Below are 23,441 nucleotides of genomic sequence, written 5' to 3'. Positions count from 1 at the left end.
TTGGCATAGATAAAGAATCTCATTGGTTGCTATAGTCATTCTTAAATGCATGCCTCTAATGGTTCTTACATTCTAAAAGATGGTATTAGAAAATAAAAGATAGAATACAGTGTATCAGCAATAAATACTACAGAGAAAAGGGTGAGAAAGGAAATGTGGAGAAGGCTGAGAGACATGGAGGTTGGAGGTAGGCAGGCTTAAGAAAGTGGCCATCTAGTGAAGCCTCAAAAGGAATAATCTACATGAGTTACTGAGGGAAGAATTCCTGTATCTGATTACCAGATACAGGAATAACGTCTGTAGAAAGTATGCCTGCAGTGTCTGAGGAAGGAAAGGGACAATAACCTGAATTAGAATCAGGCTAGAGGAGAGCTATAGAGGTCAGAGAAGTGAAGTAATGTGTTGGGACTTTGCCATTTGACCTGAGAATGATGCAGTTGGAGTTTTGAACAGAGGAACCATATGGCCTTATTATTCTTAGTGGTTCAAGGCAGAAAGTTTAGGAGAATATTGCAATAATCCATGTGAGCCTCAGAGAAATAGAAAAAAGTTTTAAGAGGTTGGGTTTTATTTTTAAGTAAAACCAACATTAAAGGATAAGGGGTAGGATGGAGGGGAGATGCAAGGAACAGAGCCAACTGTGTTTTGGCCTGTGCAACTGGAAACTTGGTGTTACCATTTACTAAAAGGAGGAAGACTGGTGGTAGAGGAGGCTGTATGTAGTGGGATTGTGCTGAAGTTGACCAAGGCTTTAATTTTGAACTTGAGTGCATATTAGATGTGCAAGTAAAATATGCTCAGTAGGTGCTTGTATATATTAGAGACCAGTTGTGGTGAGAAGACCAGAGTATACATAGTTTGGGAGATGTCAGTTTGTAGATACTGGATCTAAAGTCTGGAGGAGACCACTTGGGGAGTAAGCATAGGTGAGAGAGGAGAGGTCCAAGGACTGAACTCTAGGACATTTAATTAATAATGTGGAAAATGTTAGGCAAGAGTGGGAAAAGTCTGGTCAGTGTGCTTTCAAGAGAAAGTGGGGAATGCTGAGGATGTAGCTAGATGGTACAGCGCCTCCCTAGTATGGACAGGACCCTGGGTGGATTTCCAGCAGTGCTTAAAAAAAAATAAGAGGAGTGGGCGATTTTGCAGTGGAAGGATCTACTTCCTACCATGTTCATATGGTGGTTGGCACGATTCCTTCCTGCCTGTGGCCAGAGACCTCTGTTCTTTACCATGTGTGCCTGTAAAACATTTCACAACTTGGGAGCTGACTTTGTCAGAGCAAGCAAGAAGGCAAGAAAGAATCCCAGCATAGAGTGTGGTAGCAGGAGCATCTGTCTTTAATAACCTTGTCACAGAGTGGCATCCTATCATTTCTGCCATGTTTGATTTTGTTGTTGTTGTCAATGGATTACTAGGTCCATCCTACTCCTAGAGGAAGAAGAGATTACATAAATGTGTAAATACCAGATAGATCATAAAGTACATCTTTGAAGTTTGTCACCCAGTCTTCAGATACTGGTACTGCAAGACCCTCATCTGGTTGCATGAGTTATTTTTTTTTCTAGCATATTCATAACTGGTAACATTCATTTGTGAGAGAACCGGTAAGAATTTGGTTTAGGACTATTAGATATAACATGCTTTGTACTCATGGTCCTGTTTGTTTCTAGTGATTCCTTTTAGGAAACGAGTTAGCAGTGTTAAAGTCCTCTATATCCAGTGACATGTGCCTAACATTGTGGAAGCTGAGTCAGGAGGGGGGCAAGTTGGAGGCCGGCCTGAGATACATAGCAAGACCCAGTGTAAAAGCAGTCAGGCCACGACCACCAAGAAAAGAAACAAACATTTTATCTGTAAGAGCTCAACAACACTATTCAAATCAGGAAATATGCAGATACTTTTATAGAAATTCAAAAGATTGTTATATTTTAAGATAAGTCAAGTTTTCATACATATCCAACACAGATACTGTTTTATGACTTGGAAGGGGGTGGATATATAAAAATCTATGCAGTTGAAGTATAGCTGGACTTGATATACACTGTAAAATAATCTTTTCTTGTAAAACTAAGCTCTTAGCAGACCATGGCTTCCAACTGTTCCTTGTTACTGTTGCCCACCCCGTTGGCATAGTGTATATGTTGAAGTCAGTTCAATCTTTGTAGGAGAACTAAAAAACATCATCTCAGACTCACAGGATGTTAAATATTACAAATAACTTTCCAGATGAGGAAATAGTCACAGAGAGATATACCCAGGCTTGCTCATGACACAGCCAGTGCCAGATGCCAAGCCTCCTGAGATTATAAATTGCCAGGAATGAGCCTTATGTAACTGCTTAGAATTTTCAGAACTTTCTCCGTCTCGTACCCAGACCTGAGTTTAGAGTGTAATTTGCACATTGATATTTTTTCATGCTTCTGAGACAGTTCTCTTTGCAGCAGAATTTGGGGCCTTGTGCTTTTCAGGGAATTGGTGTACTTTAAAGACCTGAGTCAAATCAGCAGTGCAGACTTGTCCATTCTGATTCTTTAATCTTGTATTTGGCTGGGTTTGGCCAGGGTTGTAAGAAAAAAGTCTTTGTGTTAAGAAATAATCAAGAATTTTACTATGTAGACTTTCCCAATAAAGTAATTCTGTCACTAGTCTGTAGTTTGTAAATACCACGTGCAGACTTCTTAATCATGAAATAGAAGTTCTTTGACACTGACGAGGAAAGGAGAAAGTCTTCTGCCATCTGTGTTGTGGCAGGCTTTGCTGTTGTGTTAACTAGATAAATTCTAATTACTGTTAAGCAGACTGTTTGTGAGGTTGTTGTTAATATTTTAGAGAAAGTGTGTAAATACAAAGTGGCAAAGAGGTGGTTCCCGACTTAGAAATAAAAGCCCTAGCTTTCAAAGTAAATCAGTTCTAATCTGTAACAGAATTCTTTAGTAATACATTTCTTGGTTTTGTGGCAAGGAACAAAATGTTTGCAGTTTGATGTAACCTCTCTGTGGTGCTGTCCAGATATTGTGACTAAAATGCTGATTTCTGATTGGTTTGTGGCATACCTTCCCTTCTCGTCAGCTCTTCCTACACCTCTTAACACTCCCTCCTTCCCGTCCCCTTTGACACTGGATCTCACTGTGGCCTAGGTTGCCTCAACCTCCAGAGTTCTGTGGTTCCAGTTAGCCCCCAGCATTTTGTTCTCTTAAACATGAGGTCGGTTTTGGTTTAGCTTTTTCCTTCCTAAAGGATAAGTGTGGGAGTGTGAAGTAGAAGAGTTAAGAACAGCAGAGCAGCCCATGTGGTGGCACATACCTTCAATACCAGAACTTGGTAGGTAGAGATAGGCAAGTCTCCCAGATTCAGGCTAGCCTGACCTACATATAGAGTTAACTCACACACGAGCATGCATGCTCTGCACGCTAGTACACACACACACACACACACACACACACACACACATACACACATACAGTACAAATAATTGTTATTGTATAAATTAGCAAAGTCCCCTCTCTCCCATTCAATATCTAGCAGGTAGTTACTCAGTTTAAAAAAAAAAATCAGCAGTGACTTTGAAAGCAGTATTCAACAGTGAAGAATAGCCAACCCAGAAGCAGATTATCTTCTTAGAATGGACAATATAGAATAGGCCTTTAATCCCAGCACTGGCGGAGGAGGGAGAAGGAGAAAAGGAGGAGGAGGAAGCAGCAGCAGAAGCAGCAGTAGTGCTGGTTTCTCAGTATGGCTTTTTTGTAAATGGCCTGGCTTTTAAAATAGTGGGATTTACTGTCTGTTTGCTGTTCTTAAAGCTTCTGTCTTCATCACTGTGTTCTGTGTTCACCACTGCTCTCCGTGAGCTGCCATTACCTCTTAAGTGAGGAAATTACAGGATTCTCATTAGTTATTCCAAGACTATTAAGGGCAGTTATTCTGAGTTTGCTCAGTGATCCCAAAGCAACAGTGGGGAACTTTAGCAAATGCTTTGGAGTAAGCATAGATATATGAGATTTATAGATAATCTGCCCAGACAGTAATTACAAATGTGACCATCACAGAACTTTTTATCAGAGCTGTTAGCAAGTAGCTATAATATCAATATAAAGCAGGTTTGCTCTATAATACATAAATGTATAAATATCACATGGGCCCTTTAAGGCATAAAGGTCCTTCTTAATTTTGGTACATACTAAGCTGTTTATCTTAAACTCCTTGATTCTTTGCAATTTAAAGGTTACAATTTTTTGATGTACACACACACAGAGAGAGGGGGGGGGCATGTGCATATGCATATGGAGCCCAGAGGTCAGCCTCTTGTATCAGTGTCTAGGAACTATCTATCCACTTTGGTTTTTGAGACAGTCTCTCACTAACTAGCCTGAAACTCACCAAGTACACAAGGCTTGCTCACTGAACCTCAGAGATCCACCTGTCTGCCTCCCTAAGACAGAAATTACAAACATGTACCAGCAGGACCTATTTTCTTTTACATGGGTTCTGGGAACTGAACTCAAGTTAAAGCAAGTGCTTTACTGCCTGAGGTGTTTCTCTATCCCTGTGGATAAATTCTCAACGGTTTAACTATTTGTTTCTCATAAGTAGCTGAAGTAGATACAGAGCTTCATTTCTGAAAGAAGGACTTGAGGAAGAGTGAGTGGAAAACTCATTGGATTTACTTTCATGCAGATCAGCCTCTGCTGTGTTACTGTTAAGGTATTAATTTGGGTGAAGGAAGACAGTTGCTCTCTTCATTTTGATAGAGACTGATGATTTAATATGCTCTATTCTTTAAAGGGTGCTTGTGAAATAGGAACTTGTTTTTAGTACCTCTGTGGCTAAGAAACTATAGTGTCCTGTTGGGTTGAATTCATGTGTAAAAATTCTAATTACAAGGACCTTGAAGAAAAGTAGAATCTTGTGGTAACAATGATAATGACAGAGGCCCACTGTTTTTGGGTGATACCATTTAGTCTCCCCAGCTTAGAATTTTTTAAAGATTCTTATGATACAAAGCAGTTATCGTGTAACTTTAGCTTATTGTCCATCAGAGCTGCTTAAACTTTTTCCACTTATAATCTCTTTTTGTCAAAAGATTTCATGAGACACATTTAAATTGTGTACAATTCAAACATTTAATGATAACCATATATTTATTTTAAAACAATTCCTTGGTATACTTATAATTTTGCCAAACTTTAGAGATGAAAGCAAAGTAGCATACTAATGAGATGTGTATCTTTTTTCCTATAAGAATTAAATCTTGTATAAATATTTGACACTCCAGGGCATAGAGCATTTTACCTTTATTCAGAGGTGATCAGTATTTTGATTTTATAATTGTCAGTGTTGAGAGAATGTCACCTCACATAAATACCTGGTACAAAATGACAGAAGTAGGTTTAGGGTCATTTCAGAAGTTGGAAATTTTGTATACTCCCATTCCAAAATATATTCAACATTTTTAAAAAGAAACTAGACAATAACTTCAAATAACAGTTGTTTAAATTGTTTAAATAAAATACTATAGCCCAATATAACACAAAGATACACCAATTTCATGCTTCTGTGCTGTTAAATGATAGGAAAATATTAAAATTCTTTGAGTTCCATGATTAAACCATTGTGTTTCTGTAAGAGCAGGAAAGTCTTTAATGTATATTTAGAGTGCTGCAATTCATAGTGCAGTGGGTTAGAATCTGAGCTTAGGTGTTGAGGCAGTGTGTACTGGCACTGCATGGCAGGAAGTTGTTTTCCAAACCATGGCTGCAGTGGAGTCTGAGAACACTGCCAGAAACACTCTGGGATCATTGCTTGTTGGGTTTTGAATGAAGCCTTGGTTGTTGCACAAGCAGAACCTTCTACTGTTGCCAAAGTTTTTGTGACCTCCACTTGAGTTATGCAACCACAGATGAGGTCATAGCCCACTCTAAGCAGCTGTGTGTTGACCTTCTTTCCCATTGCCTCTTACATCTTCTAAAGGTCAACTATATTTACTCAGTAATTTCCATGGTCACAGGAGTTTGTCTTGTTTTATTTCTCTGATTAAATGTTTGCTAATTGACTACATTAAAGTATTCAAATGGATGTTATATGCTGACATTAGTGTAAGCACTAAAGACAAAGAGAAGTTTGGTGTCATAGGTCCTATACAAGAAAGAAAAGGGAAGAAAGAAGAAATAATGATTGAAGTTTTCTTGATTCTTTGGAGAAGGGAGTGAAATCTCTGTGATTCTGAACATTAAAATGTAGAAGCTGCTTAAACACATCCAGTGCCACAGAGAAACAGACAGCTAGGCTGTACCAACCCTGGTAGAAGCTGTTGGCAGGTGTCTTTCTTTTTGGGGCATCTGATTTGGTTATAAAATAGCCTTTTTAAAAGTAAATTGAACATCTGGTGAGATTATGTGAAACAATACCATGTACATGGCTTTCTAGTAGGAACTGTATGAATGAATGATGATGCTAAACTGACCTTGTTGAATTTCTACAAGTACCACATATAGAGAACTTTGGTTATAAAGAATTCAGTAACCAATGTAACTTTGGTTATAAAGAATTCAGTAACCAGTGTAAATCATTTTCCTCACCATGTATTTGTGGAGCAAACCTAAATTATTGAAGCATACCATTTCATTTCTAATTAAATGTAATCTTAGAACAGAAGCCTTGGGTGAGAGCTCTTCCTTACAGACCCTTGTCTTCCATTTGAAGTTAGTGCAAATGCAGATGAGAAAAGAATGGCTCTGTGAAATTGTTGCTGATGTTAGCAGCACAGGAGAGAACTGAGTTTACCTTAAATAGAAGTAGTTGGCTGAATATTATTTTTTAAAATAAGTAGAATAAAGAATAATAAAAGATTAAATGACATGACAAAAGTGATTGAGACATGGGGCAGTGTATTTAATTTTATTTCATTATTATACTGTGTAGACATTGATGTTTTATGATCATGAATGAATAATGTAATAATCATTTATTGGAAGCTTATAGTTCTGCTTCCATAGTGGAGGTAAGACAAACAACAGTGTAATTACTTGTGAAATCCCTTTCCCACTTAATCAGCTTGCTTTTCCTCTCTCTATTTATTCAAACCTTTTGCTTTCCCTGATAGTAAACTCTTATTTTCCCCCATAATAAAAAAGCAAATGAAGTATTGTTTTTCATTTTCAGGATGTTTTCTATGTAATAACTCCCCCCCCCATACACTTTTCTACATGGTATAAGTTAGGAGTGTATGTGGAGGATGGGAGTTGGGGATGCCTATGCATTTGCCAGAGCACTTGCACTTCTCCATTGCTTTTATCTTCCTTTTTGAGACAAATCTCTCTCTGCCCCCAGAACTCACCATTTTGGATAGACTGGCTGGTCAGAATGCCCTAAGGGTCTTCCTATCTCTGCATGCCCCTCCCCCAAGCATTTGGGTCATACCAGCTTTTTTATTTGGATGCTAGGATCTCAGTTCTGGTCCTCATGTCTGCATAGAAGCACTTTACAAATTGAGTCCTATCTGTGTCCCATAAGTCAGGCTTTTTTGGTTTATTCTATTGGAGTTGTTTTGTCTTTGAGCTGGGATTTTACTATATAGTCCTGTCTGGCCTGTAAGTTGCGATTTTTCTGCTTCAGCCTCACACGTAACTGGAATTACAGGTGTATACCACTATGCCAACTAAGTTTTATTAGTTGCATCAAACTAACATTTTTGCTTTAATATTTGTTAAATTAGTCGGGGTTCTATAGAGAACTAGAGCTGATAAAATGAACACACACACACACAATTTATTAAAGTGGCTTACAAGCTATGATCCTGATAGTTCAACATTGATTGCTTCCTGATGGAAAATCCAAGAATCTAATATTAGTTTGATCTAGGAGGTCCCAACTGTGTTCTGTGTTCAATCTACATTGGAATCCCAAAAAAGTAGGCTCTAATACCAGTTAAGGAATGAATTTGCCAGCTAGAGGGAGGGCAAGCAGGCAAAAGTCGAAAGCTTCCTTCTTCCATGTCTTTTCTCTAGGCTGCCACCAGAAAGTATGGCCCAGATGTAGGGTGGGTCTTTTGAACCTCAAAGGATCCAATCTAGAAAAAAATGCCTCACAGATGTACCCAGCTGCTTGGACTTTAGTTAATTCTAGAAGTAGTCAAGTTAACAGCAACCTTGGATTTCAGACTCACTCTTCACTAGTTTCCTCCTAGTCCAAGATTCCACACGACTTTTGTGGAATGTCTCCTATAGTCTATGACAGTTTCTTGTTCGTCTTTGCTTTACGTGACCTTAATTATTCTGAGTACTAGCCGGGTGTTCTATAGAATGTATCTAATATGCTTTGGCACTTTTCCTCATGATTAAAGTGTGGGTCTTAGAAAATAGCAACACAGAACCAAAAGTGTCCTTTCACACTTTTCTGGGAGTAAGTACATGAAGGCAGTACTACTTGTAGAAGGTAGTGTTTGCTCAATTTTTCCACAACAAAATAGTTTTGTCTTTCTGTATCCTAACCTTTGGAAATGAGTTACTGAATTTATCCCATACTTGGGCTGGGGCAGTGAAGTTTCATGTCATGGAAAAGCAAATGAATGTGTTTAAGGAAGTTTTTACTTTCCTTTTAGTCATTTATATCAGTATACACAATTAATATGTTGATTTATCATTCAATCCAAACAGCCCTCCATTTATGGTGGTTAAACCTGGGATATTCTCAACTTTGCCCCAGTATAAAGCAAAGCATGCACATTTTCTGGGTTTTCACTCTCAGTATAATGTTCAGTAAATTACACAAGATATGTAACACTTCATTTTGAAATAGGCTTTTATTAGAAGATTTCACCTACTTGTGGCCTAAGTAGTAGCCTAAGTGCATATAGACTAGGCTGTGGTGTTTAGTAGGCTAGGTGTACTAAATACATCTTACAGTATATTTTAAATATTGGGCAGGTTGTTAGTCTGCAATTCCACCATATTTCATGGTGCATCTACAGGATGGTGTTTTGCTACAGTGTTCGTCTCCTTGTTTAGTGGTCTCTGGGCTCCCCGTTTCCAATCTCTGATTAGAAAGGAAAACCTTTATTTGTTAAGGTACGCTCCCCGAGGCTGTGTTCATCTTCAGGACTAAGCAGTAGGAGAATATCAAAGAGGATGGGGGCAGAACCACATACACACTAAGGATTCCCTATATGCTCTTGAAACTGTAGCACCTGTGACCAGAAAGCAAGGTTCCCTTGCCCCTGAGTTTCAGACTTGTGATCTTTATTGCTATTGCTCCCACAGATGCCTGGGGTGAAGATGGAGGAAGTGTGTGTGTGTGTGTGTGTGTGGTGTGTTTCCTATACTTTCTTGTGAAAAGATTTACCTCTTCAGTCACAGCTGGAACATGACATTTTTCATTTGGGCTATATAAACTTCAGGCTGGATGATACTAGAGGAGAACAAAATGATGGCCATTCTAAAATAGTGCTTTGCGTTCTGCTCCTCTTATAGGATCGGATCTGCCTATTGCCATCACTTTTTAGGGTTCCCATGTATTCTATTCTAGGCATTTTATCCAGGTCTTAGAGCTACATTCAATAGTGGGATAGCCAGAGTGTTGTATTTGCTATATTTTATCTATAACCAGAACCTTGCTTAAAAGGTTTTTCATTTTGTTCTAGGAATTAAGCAAGAAACTGAAGTTTTGATTCAAATATTTTTTGAATTGAAGCCAGAAATGTACTAAGATTTTGATTCTTTCATTTGATTAAGGTAAGATTGTTTAATAAAATGTAATTGTACCCTGACATGCTTTCAAACATATTTTAGTGTTTATTTTTTTAAAACATTTTTATTTCTGAGTTTCTAGAGATTTGTACCTAAAACCAATTTTATGGGTTCTTAAAGCACTTTATGTTTGCTTGACACACACAAAGCCCCGGGTTCCGTCCCTCATACCACTTAAACCAGGTGTGGTGGGGGACACCTGTAATCTCACTTTGAAGACAGAGGCAGGAGGGTTAGAAATTCAAGGTCATCCTAAGCTACTTAGCAGGTTGGAAGCCCCACTGAAATACATGAGATCCTGTCAACAGACAGTGGGTACTGGGAGTCTTTACCATTTAAGTGACCAGTGTTCCTTGGAACAACTACCAGATACAAAGGAAGGGGATGGTATGATTACCAAAGGTGCTATAATGAAAAGAAATGTTTGTCTGGGCCAAATGTCATCAAATTGACCTACAGCCTGGCCACTTGTTTTACTAAATAACATTTTCTTGGAACATAGCCATATCCACTCAGTAGTCTTTGTCTGTGGCTACCTTAGTACTTCAGTGCTCAGTTCATTACTTTAAATTTAAATTTGCATGTAATTGTCTGTGTACCTGTACCAAGCCTGAAATCTTGAAGTGAAAGTCTTAGAAGTCCTAGTTTTCTAGCCAGATGTAGCAAAGGCAGAGGCAGGCAAATCTCTTGAGTTTGAGTCCAGCCTGGTCTATGAGTTCCAGGACAGTCGGGTCTACACAGAGAAATCCTGTCTTAAAAAACACACACAAACAATAAATAAATTAAAAATAAAAAGCAATACTAGTTTTCTGAGATAGTTGGTGTATTAAACACAGACACAATGCTGTTGGTGTGCCAAGTGCTTATTTATTTCTGCGTAGTGCTCTGTGTTTACAAAACTAAAAGCTTACATAATGGTGGTTTTGTTCTCGTTCTATAAAAGAGATTCATACCAACTATATTTTGCTTTATCTAGTAAGATTAAACAGAACTAGTAAGACTTTGAGAGAATGATGATTGGTATTAACAGCTGCCCGGATTAAGTAATTTACTGCACATGAAGTTTTAAGTGAAAATATCCTAATATATTAGTACATTAGTGAGCCAGCCATGGTAGTGCATTGTAGGCTACTTGAGGCTAAGGCAGAAAGATTGAAAGTTCAAAGCTAGCCTGGGCTACATAACAATATAATCTAGAGTTCGATCGGTAGCGGAGCGGAGAGCTGAGCCCAGAAATCCCTGAGAGCCCCACCGCCGCTGCCAGCCTAGTCACCATCCCCACAACCATCAGCAGCGAGGCCAAGCAAGACCCAGCAGCCGGCCATTGCCCCCGCTGCCGCCCTCAGTGCCACCAACACCAATCCCGGCGCACAGGCAGCGGCGAGGGTAGTGCGGCGGACTCACATCTGCGGCTTCTGCTGGCGGGGACAAGAAGGTCATCACAATGAAGGTTTTGGGAACAGTAAAATGGTTCAATGTAAGGAAGGGATACGGTTTCATCCACAGGAATGACACCAAGGAAGACGTATTTGTACACCAGACTGCCATAAAGAAGAACCCCCCCCCCCCGGAAGTACCTTCGCAGTGTAGGAGAGACTGGAGTTTTGATGTTGTTGAAGGAGAAAAGGGTGCGGAGGCAGCAAAGGTTACTGGCCTTGGTGGAGTTCCAGTTCAAGGCTGTAAATACACAGCAGACCATAACCATTATAGACACTATCCATGTCGCAGGGGTCCACTCCTGAAGGCCAGGCCCAACAGTGCTGGCCCGATCGCAGACGAAGGTTCCCACCTTACTACATGCGGAGACCCTATGCGCATGCAGAGACCACAGTATTCCAACCCCCCTGTGCAAGAAGTGATGGAGGGTGCTGACAACCATGGTGCAGGGGAGCTAGGTAGACCATTGAGACAGAGTAGGTATCGGGGTTACAGACCATGATTCCGCAGAGGCCCTCCCCACCAAAGACAGCCTAGAGAGGTGGCAGTGAAGAGGACAAAGAAAATCAAAGAGATGAGACCCACCTCAAGGTCAGTATCGATGCAACTTCAGTCACTCAAGCAGACGCCCAGAGAACCCTAAACCACAAGGTTGCAAAGAGACAAAAGCAGCCGATCCTCCAGCTGACAGCTGACAATTCATCCACTCCTGAGGCTGAGCAGGGCGGGGCTGAGTAAAACCGGCGTACCATCCCTACCATCATCCGGTTTGGTCATCAAAAAAAAAAAATGAACAAAGATTGGAGCTGAAGACCTTATGTGCTTGCTTTTTGCCCGTTGACCAGATAACAATTAGAACTATCTGCATTCTCTATGCAGCATGGGTTTTTATTATTTTTACCTGGTAATGACAAACATTAAAAAAAAAAAAAAAGCCTGGTTTTTCTCAATATACCTTTATCGATTTTTAAATTGTTTCATATCTGGTCAAGTTGAAGTTTTTGTAAGAACTTCATTTTTAATTTGTAATAAAGTTTACACCTTGATTTTTTTTCAAAAAAGTCAACAAACTGCAAGTACCTGTTAATAAAGGTCTTAAAAAAAATCATCTAACAGTTAAAATAGGAATTACATTTCCCTCTAAAGTGGACATTCAACCACCTAATGTGGCCTGCTCTCCATCTCAGCAAGTTCCGTATTGGTGGATTTGATCAGCATCAGTGCAAAGATGTTTGCAAGGAAAAGTATATAAACTTCTTATTTCCTGTGGTAATTCCCTAAACAAGACAGTACAGCAACTACCAACAAGGCATTTGTATTCTAACAGTTGGTGTGTGAGTGATCCGCAGGTGACTTGGGGAAGATTTATGGAGGCTTTATGAAGTTAGTGTGCTAGTTTACAAAAGGGACATCAACACACAGAGTTTTGTGTTCTTAGGTACAAGATCTAACTTAATGTTATTTTTAAAATTATGGATGTTTAGAAACATTAGAAGAAAAATTTAAAATTTGAGTCAAGTAAGATATATGCTGTGCTTCTCAACACTCTATAAAAGACTAAAGAAAAAAAAAGCATATAATGATCTATATAGAAATTATAATGCATTTTCAACTTCTATTAAAGAAATACCTGTTTTAGACACCAAAACCTGAAGGAAAAAATAAGGATTTGGAAGGAACTCATTCTGGGTAACTTATTAAAAATAAACTTTCTGTAGTTTTCAGTGTGTTTTTTTAAAAAAACAAAAAAAACAAAACAAAACAAAACAAAAAAAAACCCATTGGATTTGAAACATATGTGACACCTCGCCTAAGAGAGTATTTGGTTTAAAATAGGTTTGGATGTGATGTTTGTGTTTGCTTTGTTTTCAGAAAACAAATTTAAAACGTTTAAAAGGAGAAAGCTGGAAATGTAAAGCATTTGTAATTATATTTTTAAAACTTTGTATTGATTCTTTGTGAGTTTCACATCATGTACCCCATGTATCTCCACAGCCCTTCATGTTTCCCCTCTACCGTTGCAACCTCTCCCCCAAAAGAAAAAAAAGCATAAAAAAATCTCATCATGGAAGCTGTAGCATGTCACAATGTATCCCACAACATTTACCCTTTTACCCACATTTCTTTACTTCCAAGTGTTCATTGCAGTGAGTCATTGGTCTGTTTCAAGGCCTCTGGCTTCTGCTACATCATCAACACTGGATCTCACCCAGACTCCTCTTAGATATCCTGCTGTTGACCTGTGTAACAGAGATCCTGCATCTTTGATCTGCAGAACTAGCCCCTTCGTATGTTCCAGCAGTTCATAGTTGAGGTAGATGTTGGGGTAGACTAACTCAAAGCCCTGGATCTCTAGCCTACGTGGTAACTGAGCTGGTCAGCCCGCCAGCTCTCCTGAATCCACACCAGCAGGGTAAGATCTCCAGTATTGCCCCAGTACTACAGCTGGCAAGGGGCAGGATCAGCAGTTCTGCTCTCATGCCTTCAGGCCCAGCCCACCTGCACCTATGCCACCAGAGCCAGCTCTGCCCAGTCAAGGTGTGGCTGCTCTCCCATGTGCTGTAGCTAGCAAGGGGCTGGGCCACCTCTTCTCTTACATGCTCAGAGTTGACTCACCTATGATTTCACTATCAGGCCAGCTCTACTGTGCTGCCCAGGTAAGGTGCAGGGCCTGCTCTCCCAAGTACTGCAGCCTGCAAGAGGGGCAGGGTCAGCTCTACACAGCTCTTGGACGTCAGTCAACATGGTCCCAGGCGGCAGCCCAGACCAGGGGCCTTCACATGGTCTTTAGTGGTGATATGAGTCACGGTCATAGAAACAGACTCCTGCTGCTATATGGCCACAGACCCAGACATGGACCTCAGCAGCAGCATGGATGGAATTTCACCATGGCCTCAGGTGGCAGTTCACAGTAGGCTGTTCCTTTCCACCTCAGGTCTCCAGTTCTACCTCTCCTCATAATGTCCAAACTGTTCTGCTTCCCTTTTTCTCCCATCTGTCCACCACATAATCGCACATCTTAGTGGCTCCCACTTCAGTTGAGCCACCAGCAGGCGGGCCTCTGGGTATCCTCCTCTACCTGTGCCCTGTGGTATGACGTCTGTGTGCCCTAGGCCTCTGGGTCACTAAGTATCATTTCTGTAAGTATTTCACTGGACTACTACAAAGTTACTGAGCATGTGTTGAATTTCTGAATTTCAACTAATAGTAACGCAGACATGTATTTTCTGATGATTTGTTTACAAGAAAACTGTTTTGTCAATAAACTCATTTTATGGTAGATCAATAAACTACAATGATTAGACCATCTTTATATTAACCATATTTTATTCTGTAGTAATGCTAAGCTTTAATGACTATATGTAGAATTGTCAAAATTTACTTATTAACATTTTTATTTTACTAGTGGCATGGTATAGTACACTTAATACAAATTCACCTGCATACCAAGGATTAATTTAACTATTTCTAGCACATTATCTTGAAATCAATGGAAAATATTTCAAGTATGACAAAATTGTATGAGAAACTTTCTTGGGGTATAAGAGCCATCAACCTACACAAACCTTTCCCTTAATACTTGGTAAATCTTAATTGACATTTGGTAAAGAAAAAGACCAAAATAATAAGAAAGAAAGAGTTCAAGACTTAATGATCTTTTGAAACATTCTAGGATAAAGTAGATTGTAGACTGTGTGAGTGATATAAAAAACATTATTTGAATGTATTTGTTTATTCCTTCCTGTATAAGTAGATCAACACAAGTGGTAAATTAAAAAGTGGGATTTGGAAAACTTGAATCCAGAAGTTACTGCAGACAGAGTAGTCATGTGACTTTAAACAGCCACTAAGCTCTTAATCTTTTACTCTGTAAAGTAAATCATTAGAGTTTGGCTTCTAAGATTGAATCTTACTTGATATACTTTTGTTTTTATTTGTGTGTGTGTGTGTGTGTGTGTGTGTGTGTGTAAATATGTATAACATGAAATTTTCTGTCTTAGCCACTTTTAGTTGTATGCTACTCATCTTTCTCTACAGTCTTTTATTTTGAAATTTTGTACCCATTAAAATAAGTTCTTAGCAAATTCTCCAGGCAACCACTAGCCTTCTGTCTCTTTAATTGTGACTTTCTGTTTCATTGTAACTATTACAAGTCATATAGTATTTGTTTTCTGTATGTAACTTATTTCACTTAGCATAATGCCCATAAAATTTATCTATTCTATAGCATATGTTAAAGTTCTCTTCGTTTGAAACAAGACTAAAGGATAGCCCACTTTCCACACGTATCTATTCATCCATCATTGAACATATGGGCCATCTGCATGAACAGTGCTGCCATCAATGTGAGTGTACAGACAGAACTTTGTACCCATGCTTCAGTTCTTTGGGGAGAATATTGAAGTACAGAGTTGTTAGGCCATAGAGAATCTCTGTTTTTTAAAGTGGTGGCTAAGCTCTAAGTTCTTTCTATGTGGAGTTCATGGTGTTTTCTGGATGTTTCTATTCATGTTTCAACAAGTTTGGTTTATTTGGAGCTATATTTTTTCCATACAATCTCTGCCCCTTTCTTTCTCTTCCAAAACTTCTTCAGTCCATATATTGAGACACATTATGGTGGTCTTATACCATAACCTTTGTTCTCTGTTCATTTTGTCAACATTTATACTCTATTGTTTCTTAGATTCATAATTAGTATTCAAGAAGTTTCTGTCTTCAATATTTTTATTACTACCTAAAACTTAACTATATGCAATACACTAAATAAATAGAGTTATTTCCAATGTGAGAACCTTTAGGGGGTCATTATTCTTGATGTCAGAACCCTCTTGAAATGGATTTGGGACCTTATTTTTTTTACACATCAGAAATTCTTTTTTTTATTTATTTAAAAGAAATTTTAAATTTAAATATACTTTGGTCATACTCTTCCCCTCTCCCAATTCCTTCTAAACCCTCTTCCTTACTAACCACCCAACTTTAAGTTCTTTCTAAAAACTATGAAAACTCCAATGCAACAAGAAAACCTTTCTAAACTAATAAAACAACAGCTCAGAAGAAAAACAAAACATCAAATTGCAACTAAATAAAATCACACATACAGAATTGTCCAGTCCATTTTATGTTGGTCAACTCATCATGAACATGAGACCTTTCCTGAAGTAGTTTATCTATCCAGTGTCACTCCATTGGAGAGAACTGATTTTCTTTCTCCCATAAGGTATAAATGACAACCAGTTGCTATCCTTTAACTTAGTGGTCGGGTCTTCTTTCCTTCTCCCCTTCCTTCCTTCTTCCCTCCCTCCCTCCCTCCCTCCCTCCCTCCCTCCTTTTCTTTCTTTCTTTCTTCCTTTCTTTCTTTCTTTCTTTCTTTCTTTCTTTCTTTCTTTCTTCCATTCTGGGATGCTGCCTGAGTTAAAGCTCCTGGGAGGCCCTCTTTCTCTCGGTTTTCTGAGGTTGGGTACAGAGCTGCCGCCTGAGACCTGCTCTATGCTTGGGCCCAGACCGGAAGTGGGACCTTATTTTAAAAAGCTGGATAGATGCTTTGCCATTGCACTATATAAAGGCCATTTAAAATGGTCAGACTTGCAAAAGGAAAACAGGAGTTGTCAAGGGCTAGGTTATTCTGTGCTGTACATATGACTCAGGAGGGTAAAATGCAGTGAGCACATTTTCATTCATGTGTACTATGAATAGTAACTGCTTTTTAAAAATACTACATATTATTGAACACTGAAGTAAGGCATACAAGATAAATATATTCATGACTAATTTGGAAAATACACTACTTAACACAAAATTATCAGACATGTGAAAAGGCAGAAAAATACGATCCTTAGTAAGGACAAAAATCAACCAGTAAAAAGAGAGAAGCAACACGTGATGGGATTATCAGATATGGACATTGAGGCAGCTATTACAGATGTACTTTATATGTTCAAGAGAACAAAGGAAAACATGAACATGCTAAGGAAAGTGGAAGTTATTTATAGAAAGAGACCCAAATAGAACTTCTGTAAAGAAAGAGCAGTATCTGAAGTGGAATCAGTAGTAGCATGTTAAATATTTCAGGAGAAAAGGAAAACTTAAAGCCTGAAGATGTGGCAGTACGTGTATCTAGCTGGACCACCAAGGGCACTGGCAGCCCAGGCTTGGTCCCTGGAATCTATATGGTAGACAGAGAGAACCGAGGTTGTCCTCTGACCTCTACATGGATATCATGGTACATATGTGCCAACACATATACTCTAAATGAATAAAAATGTGATAATTGTTTAAATGAAACACCAAGAGAAATACTCAAAGAAAAAGAACACATCACTGACCTGTAAGATGTTATCAAGCAAATTAATAAGGTATAGCAAGTTTTAGAGGGAAATAGAGACAAAAAATAGTTCAAAGAACGGTCAAATATTACTATGTTTGATGGAAGAGTTTGAATACAGAATGGCACCACTTTTTGAGTTGTCCATGAATAACTAGAAAGATAATTTTTTTGAAAAGGAATTGGGGTAGAAAATGGAGGGATAAGCTGGGTAGTGTCGGCATATGCCTTTAATCCAGCACTTTGGTGGCAGAAACAAGTGGATCTCTGTGAGTTTGAGGCCAGCCTGGTTTACAGAGGCTTTTATACAGAGAAACCCTGTCTTTAAAAACAAAAACAAAAAGATAGAAAAAGAAGGGATAGAAAACGGGGCTGGGCAATGGTGACGCACGCCTTTAATCCCCACACTTGGGAGGCAGAGGCAGGCAGATTCGAGGCCAGCCTCGTCTACAGAGTGAGTTCCAGGACAGCCAGGGCTACACAGAGAAACCCTGTCTCGAAAAACCAAAAGAAAAAAAAAAAAAAACGAAAACAGGTGTCCTGTCTTCACATTCAGTATGTACCTTTAGACTTATTTTTTAAAATTCTGGCTTCCTAGAGAAGAAAAGAAAAAATGGCTCCCCAGAAAGAAGTACAGCCTCAATTATGAATATTTACCACAAACCATATAATTCATGTTCTCTTGGACTGTGTAGAAGTAGCTTTAGCTGCATTGCAGTTGGTATAATAGAAAAGGGAAGACTTGTGTGTCGTGTTAACCTTTGATTTCTTACTCAGGATCTGTTAGCCTTTGAAATCTAGAAGTTACCAAATGTGAGCAACAAGTTACTTTTCGATGCTGGGAGTTGGACCCAGGACCTAAAGGCGTTCTAGGCAAGAACTCTACCAATTAGCTACCCCCAAGTCTGAGTAATAATTAACCTTCTGTCTTGAAGGAGCTTTCTTACTGTTTTTAGGCATGGAGCAGTGTATAGGCTATGTGGTAGAGCTCACAGTAGGGAGAGAATGCATTCAGGTCTGCATGGGGGATCCGTGATACCTACTCAAACACAAGTGGTCAAGGATGTGACTGGGGGAAACAAAGTACACTTCTGCTTTTTGTCTAACACTTAGGTTCAGCTTTCACTTCTAAATAATCATGTTGATTATTGTATAAACTGCTTTTATAAATATTAGTAAAGTGTGGTTTTAACTTCTAAATTATGTATAGGAAATATATTTTCTCTTTTTTTTCAAACCAAAGACTGCTTATTTTCAACTGTAAGAGTACAATATGTACTGTGGGAATGGGATAACTAGAGATATAGCCTGTGACAAAGGCTTACGAACTCTTGGCAGATTATGCTCCTAGCCAGGAGTTCTTGGTATAGTCTTCTCTGATTTTTGTCTTGTCTTTTGAAGTACTAGGGATGAAACTCTGAGGTTCTCAAATACTAAGCAGGTGCTCTACAATACGCTGGACCCCAAGTCCTCTTGGTTATGTTAGTGCATATCTGTAAATTTCAAACCAAAGGAGGGGTGGGCGGGTGAGGATGCTTCTATTTTCATACATTAGGGAATAATTTTTCCATAAAATTTAACGTCTGCTATATTATTTAGCTAAGCAGAAATTCTGTGCTATAGTTTGCTTGCATTTCAAATTTTAAAGCTGACAAAAATATTCCGTCACTCTAAGTGAGGTGAAGCCTTAAATAGGAGGTTGAGGAAAGTCCTAGAATGCTACAGTTAATCTAGTTCAGTCCCCTTCCTGGTTGTTTGGAAAAATTGTTCATCTGGGAAAGCTTAGCTTAAATCTTACTTAATACCCATTTATGTCTGATAAAATTTATGTTCCCAACTAATATATCATTCTGTACAAAGGCAGATTATATTTTTTGTCTTGATTCCTGCTCTTAGCAACTTTTATGAGATAATAAAAATTACAGAAGCTTAAAGAAAAGTACTCTTTTCAGGGGAACATGTACTCTGTTTTTTCAGATTGCTTATTTGGGAAAATGGCAAAAGAGATTTATTAAATATTTGATTAAACGAACTGTTAGATAGATGAAGACCATTTAATCTTGCTGGCTTTCAAGGGCATAACTTGCTAAGCATTTCCCTCATTCTGCCTATTATGAGTGTCTGCTATGTGATAGGCAGTGCATGGAGGTGTTCATTTTATCTTGTAACTATTTCATGAAGTAGATATTATATCTGATTTATAGATGAGAAGGGATTTTAGAGAAAGGTTATTTAATTTATATAGCATTGTCTTATCTTGAGGCTCAAAGGCTGGCCCAGTGGTTAACAGCACCGGCTGCTTTGGGGGAGATCCTTGGCTTGGTTCCTGGCAACAGCATGGCAGCTCTGTAACTGCAGTCTGTAACTCCAGTTCCAGGGGAGCCACACTCTCTTCTGACTTTCCCAGGCACCAAACACATGAGTGGTGCACAGACTTATATATAGGAAATAAATAATTTTTTTTTTCAAGACAGGGTTTCTCTGTGTAGCCCTGGCTGTCCTGGAACTCACTCTGTAGACCAGGCTGGCCTCGAACTCAGAAATCCACCTGCCTTTGCCTCCCTAGTGCTGAGATTAAAGGTGTGCACCTCCACCACCCGGCAATAATTTTTAAAAGAAAAAATTTTTAAATATGTATTTTATGTATATGAATACACCATTGGTCTGTTCAGACACACCAGAAGAGAGCATCAGATCCCATTACAGATGGCTGTGAGTCATCATGTGGGTACTGGGAATTGAACTCAGGACCTCTGGAAGAGCAGTCAGTGCTCTTAACCACTGAGCCATCTCTCCAGCCCAAAAAAGCTTTTTAAAGGTTGTCTGTCTTAGCAAGATTCAAAGGTAAGTGAGACCCTAAAGCTTGGGTATTTCTCAAAATACACAACTTACCCTTGTTCTCCCTTTGTTCATCTTACCTCTTCAACTAGTTTCTTCATTGTCAGAGTACTTTTAGAAACTGTGTTTATGTGTCTTTGTGTGTTAGTGCACACACTCGCATGCACATACCCATGTGTATATATACCAAATGAAGTGATGCATGCCTGAAATTCCAGCAGTTAGGTGACTAAGGCAAAAGGACTGGAAGTTCAAAGCCATCCTGGGCCTCAAAGTGAGACCATCTCAAAAACAAATTGATGGCTTATGTGCATTTATTTATGACTAATTTTACATGTTGTTTAAAAAGTCAAATTTAAAAAAATTAATTGCTGGGGGGGAAGGGGGAGGTTGAGGTCCTTGAATTTGAACTCGGACTTTACACACACTAGGCAAGTGCTCTACCATTGAAGTATGTCCTCCTTCCTCTTTTACTTATTATTTTCAGACAAAGTCTTACTAAGTTTACTCTGCAACTAAGTCTAGCTTGAAGTATAATTTGTATATAATAAAATGTTCCCCCCCTTTAAAATATACAGTTCAGTGAGTTTAATCATTTACCCCCATGACAGTCAAAGTCTAAAATATCTTTATTTTCCCCAGAAAGTTCCTAATTTTTTCATGCCATCCTCCTTGATAGATCTCTCTATAGATCTCTTACTAACAAAACTGGAATTATGTGTAGTGAGTAGCCTTAGATTATGTTTTGGAGATTCATCCATGTTGGGGTAGTATCTTAGTTAGGGTTTTACTGCTGTGAACAGACACCATGACCAAGACAACTCTTATAAGGACAACATTTAATTGGGGCTGGCTTACAGGTTCAGAGGTTCCGTCCATTATCATCAAGGCAGGAGCATGGCAGCATCCAGGTAGGCATGGTGCAGGAGGAGCTGAGAGTTCTACATCTTCATCTGACGGCCACTAGGAGAAGACTGGCTTCCAGACAGCTAGGATCAGGGTTTTAAAGGCCACACCCACAGTGACACACCTACTCCAACAAGGCCACACCTTGTAATAGTGCCACTTCCTGGACCAAGCATATATAGACTGTCACAGGTAGGTATTGGAATCAATATGTTGCAGAGCTATATTCCATTATACTTATGAGCCATTTTATCCTATCACCAGTTGATGGACATTTGGAATACTTCTGTCCCAAACTGCTGTTAGTGCTCATATATAACCTGTTTAATTTGGAATTTCAAATGACATTCTCTTTAGTGAGTACTTTATAGATTTCTTCAGCTTATATCACCTAAAATAGAAGCTACTTCATTGAAGGCTCTGTTAGAAATTGAAGATAAAAAATTTCATTTGCTGTTTTGAAAATTTGGAGAGCAAATAAATGACATCTGGAGCAGTTTTTAAGAAGTTTTGCATGTTCTAGTGATGCAAAGATAAATGGTAAGAAATGAGGCTGAGCAGAAATGCAACGTGGCAAACCTTGGATTAGAGTTTAAAATTGGCTGGATGTGGTGGTGCATGCCTTTGATCCCAGTATTAGGGAGGGAGAGGCAGGCAGACTCCGTTCTAGACCAGCCTGGTCTACAGAGTGAGCTCCAGGACAGCCAAGGCTACACAGAGAAACCTGTCTCAAAAAAACAAACAAAAAACTTGACGTTGTAGTTAGGCCTATAATCCGGCTTTAGTTTATCCATAGCATTGTTAGATTTCTACCTGTACATTTATTAGTCCTGGGTCAAATTATAATATTGAGCAAATTAGTAACCTATATGAAAGGAAAATAGAACTCTGCAGTTTATCCAGTTCAGTCACCTTCCTGTTTAGAAACATTTCCAAACTTTCATGGGTACATACATGATCTCATTTAGTCCTAGACACTTACGGGGTGCCAGTGAGAGGGCTAGGAAAGACGTGATTGGCAGCAGTATCGAAGCCTGGCTGAGTCAGCACTTGATCGAGGTCTGTGTCCTTATCTGGAAAATTGAGCCTCTCTCTAGTTCAGAGAAGATGTGATGACTGATAGGGGCTCAAAACTGCTGCTCGTCTCCTCTTGTCTCCTACTCACTAGTCTGTTGAATATTTATTATTAAGAGAAATTTATAATATATTTTAAACAGTTTTTTAAGTTGCAAAGGATTAGGCCAGATCAGAAGGCTGGTACTGTGGTTCCCAGAGTAGCCCTGTTGGAGGTGGGAGACCCTTGAGAAATAGGAGGTCCTTGGGTCCTTGGGACAGGCCCTCCAAAGGGCCTGGAATCTCAGTCTGTCTATGTTGTGCTGTGAGCACTCTCTCAGACACATGGTCCTGTGGTGATGTGCCATGCTCATCTAAAGCCCTAACAGAAGAGGCTACCTAATGATGGACAGAAATCTCAAACACAATTAACTGAATAAACTTTTACTTTGCAAAGAATTTGTCTCAAGTGTTTAGTTGCAGTAACCCAAAGCTGACACTGTTGCTTGATGTCTTTTTCATAAATATTAGAAAAGTGAATATAGGAATAGGTTATTTTTACATGATGATTCTCATTATATTCTGTCTACCTTTTATGTAAGATGCTTTCTGAAATGCCTCAGAATTGCTTCCCACAGTAATTATTTTTTAAAAATCGTGATTTTTTTTTAAAAAAATCATCTATCCACATATAGATTTTTCTACATGACTGAGATATCATGTCTTTAGTATTTTAAAACTTGCTAACCTGGCAAGGTGGTGCACACCTTTAATCCAGTACTCAGGAGGCAAAGGCAGGCAGACCTCTGATGTTCCAGGTCACCTTCATATACAAATAGTTACAGGACAACCAGGACTCCACAGAGAAAGCTCGTGATGGGGTAGTGGTGAGTTTTAAAAATCACTGTCAGCCAACTTCTGATGAGCCTTCCTTGTGTCATTCCTGTCTTCACGGGATGGCACTAAACTTGAGAGAAGGTGCTCTGTGAGAACATACTGCCATGAGCACGTGTAGAACTCCCTAGGACAGCTCCTACTGTGAAGTCCCCCTATGCGGGAACCATGCAAAGCTAACACATCATTAGGCTCTGTTTCTTTGCCGTTTTCCTACTGAGTGGAGAAATTTCAGAGCTACAGAG

The 23,441-nt window shown here is 39.1% G+C and overlaps 1 protein-coding gene and 1 pseudogene across 1 annotated transcript in view; both read left to right on the top strand.

The window, feature by feature from the left end:
- LOC114631908 overlaps positions 1 to 11,918 on the top strand; it is a 32,104-nt pseudogene extending 20,186 nt beyond the window's left edge.
- Glce (glucuronic acid epimerase) overlaps positions 1 to 23,441 on the top strand; it is a 70,026-nt gene that overhangs the window by 20,062 nt on the left and 26,523 nt on the right. Inside the window, exon 2 of the mRNA XM_028780307.1 lies at positions 9,638 to 9,728. The gene's annotated coding sequence lies outside the window, so the exon portion shown is untranslated. The remainder of the gene's footprint in view (positions 1 to 9,637; positions 9,729 to 23,441) is intronic.

This window comes from Grammomys surdaster, unplaced genomic scaffold (genome assembly GCF_004785775.1).
Source record: "Grammomys surdaster isolate TR1022 unplaced genomic scaffold, NIH_TR_1.0 368, whole genome shotgun sequence".
NCBI lineage: Eukaryota > Metazoa > Chordata > Mammalia > Rodentia > Muridae > Grammomys > Grammomys surdaster.
The sequence above is the reverse complement of the archived record's forward strand: the minus strand, read 5'-3'. Positions and strand labels throughout refer to the sequence as shown.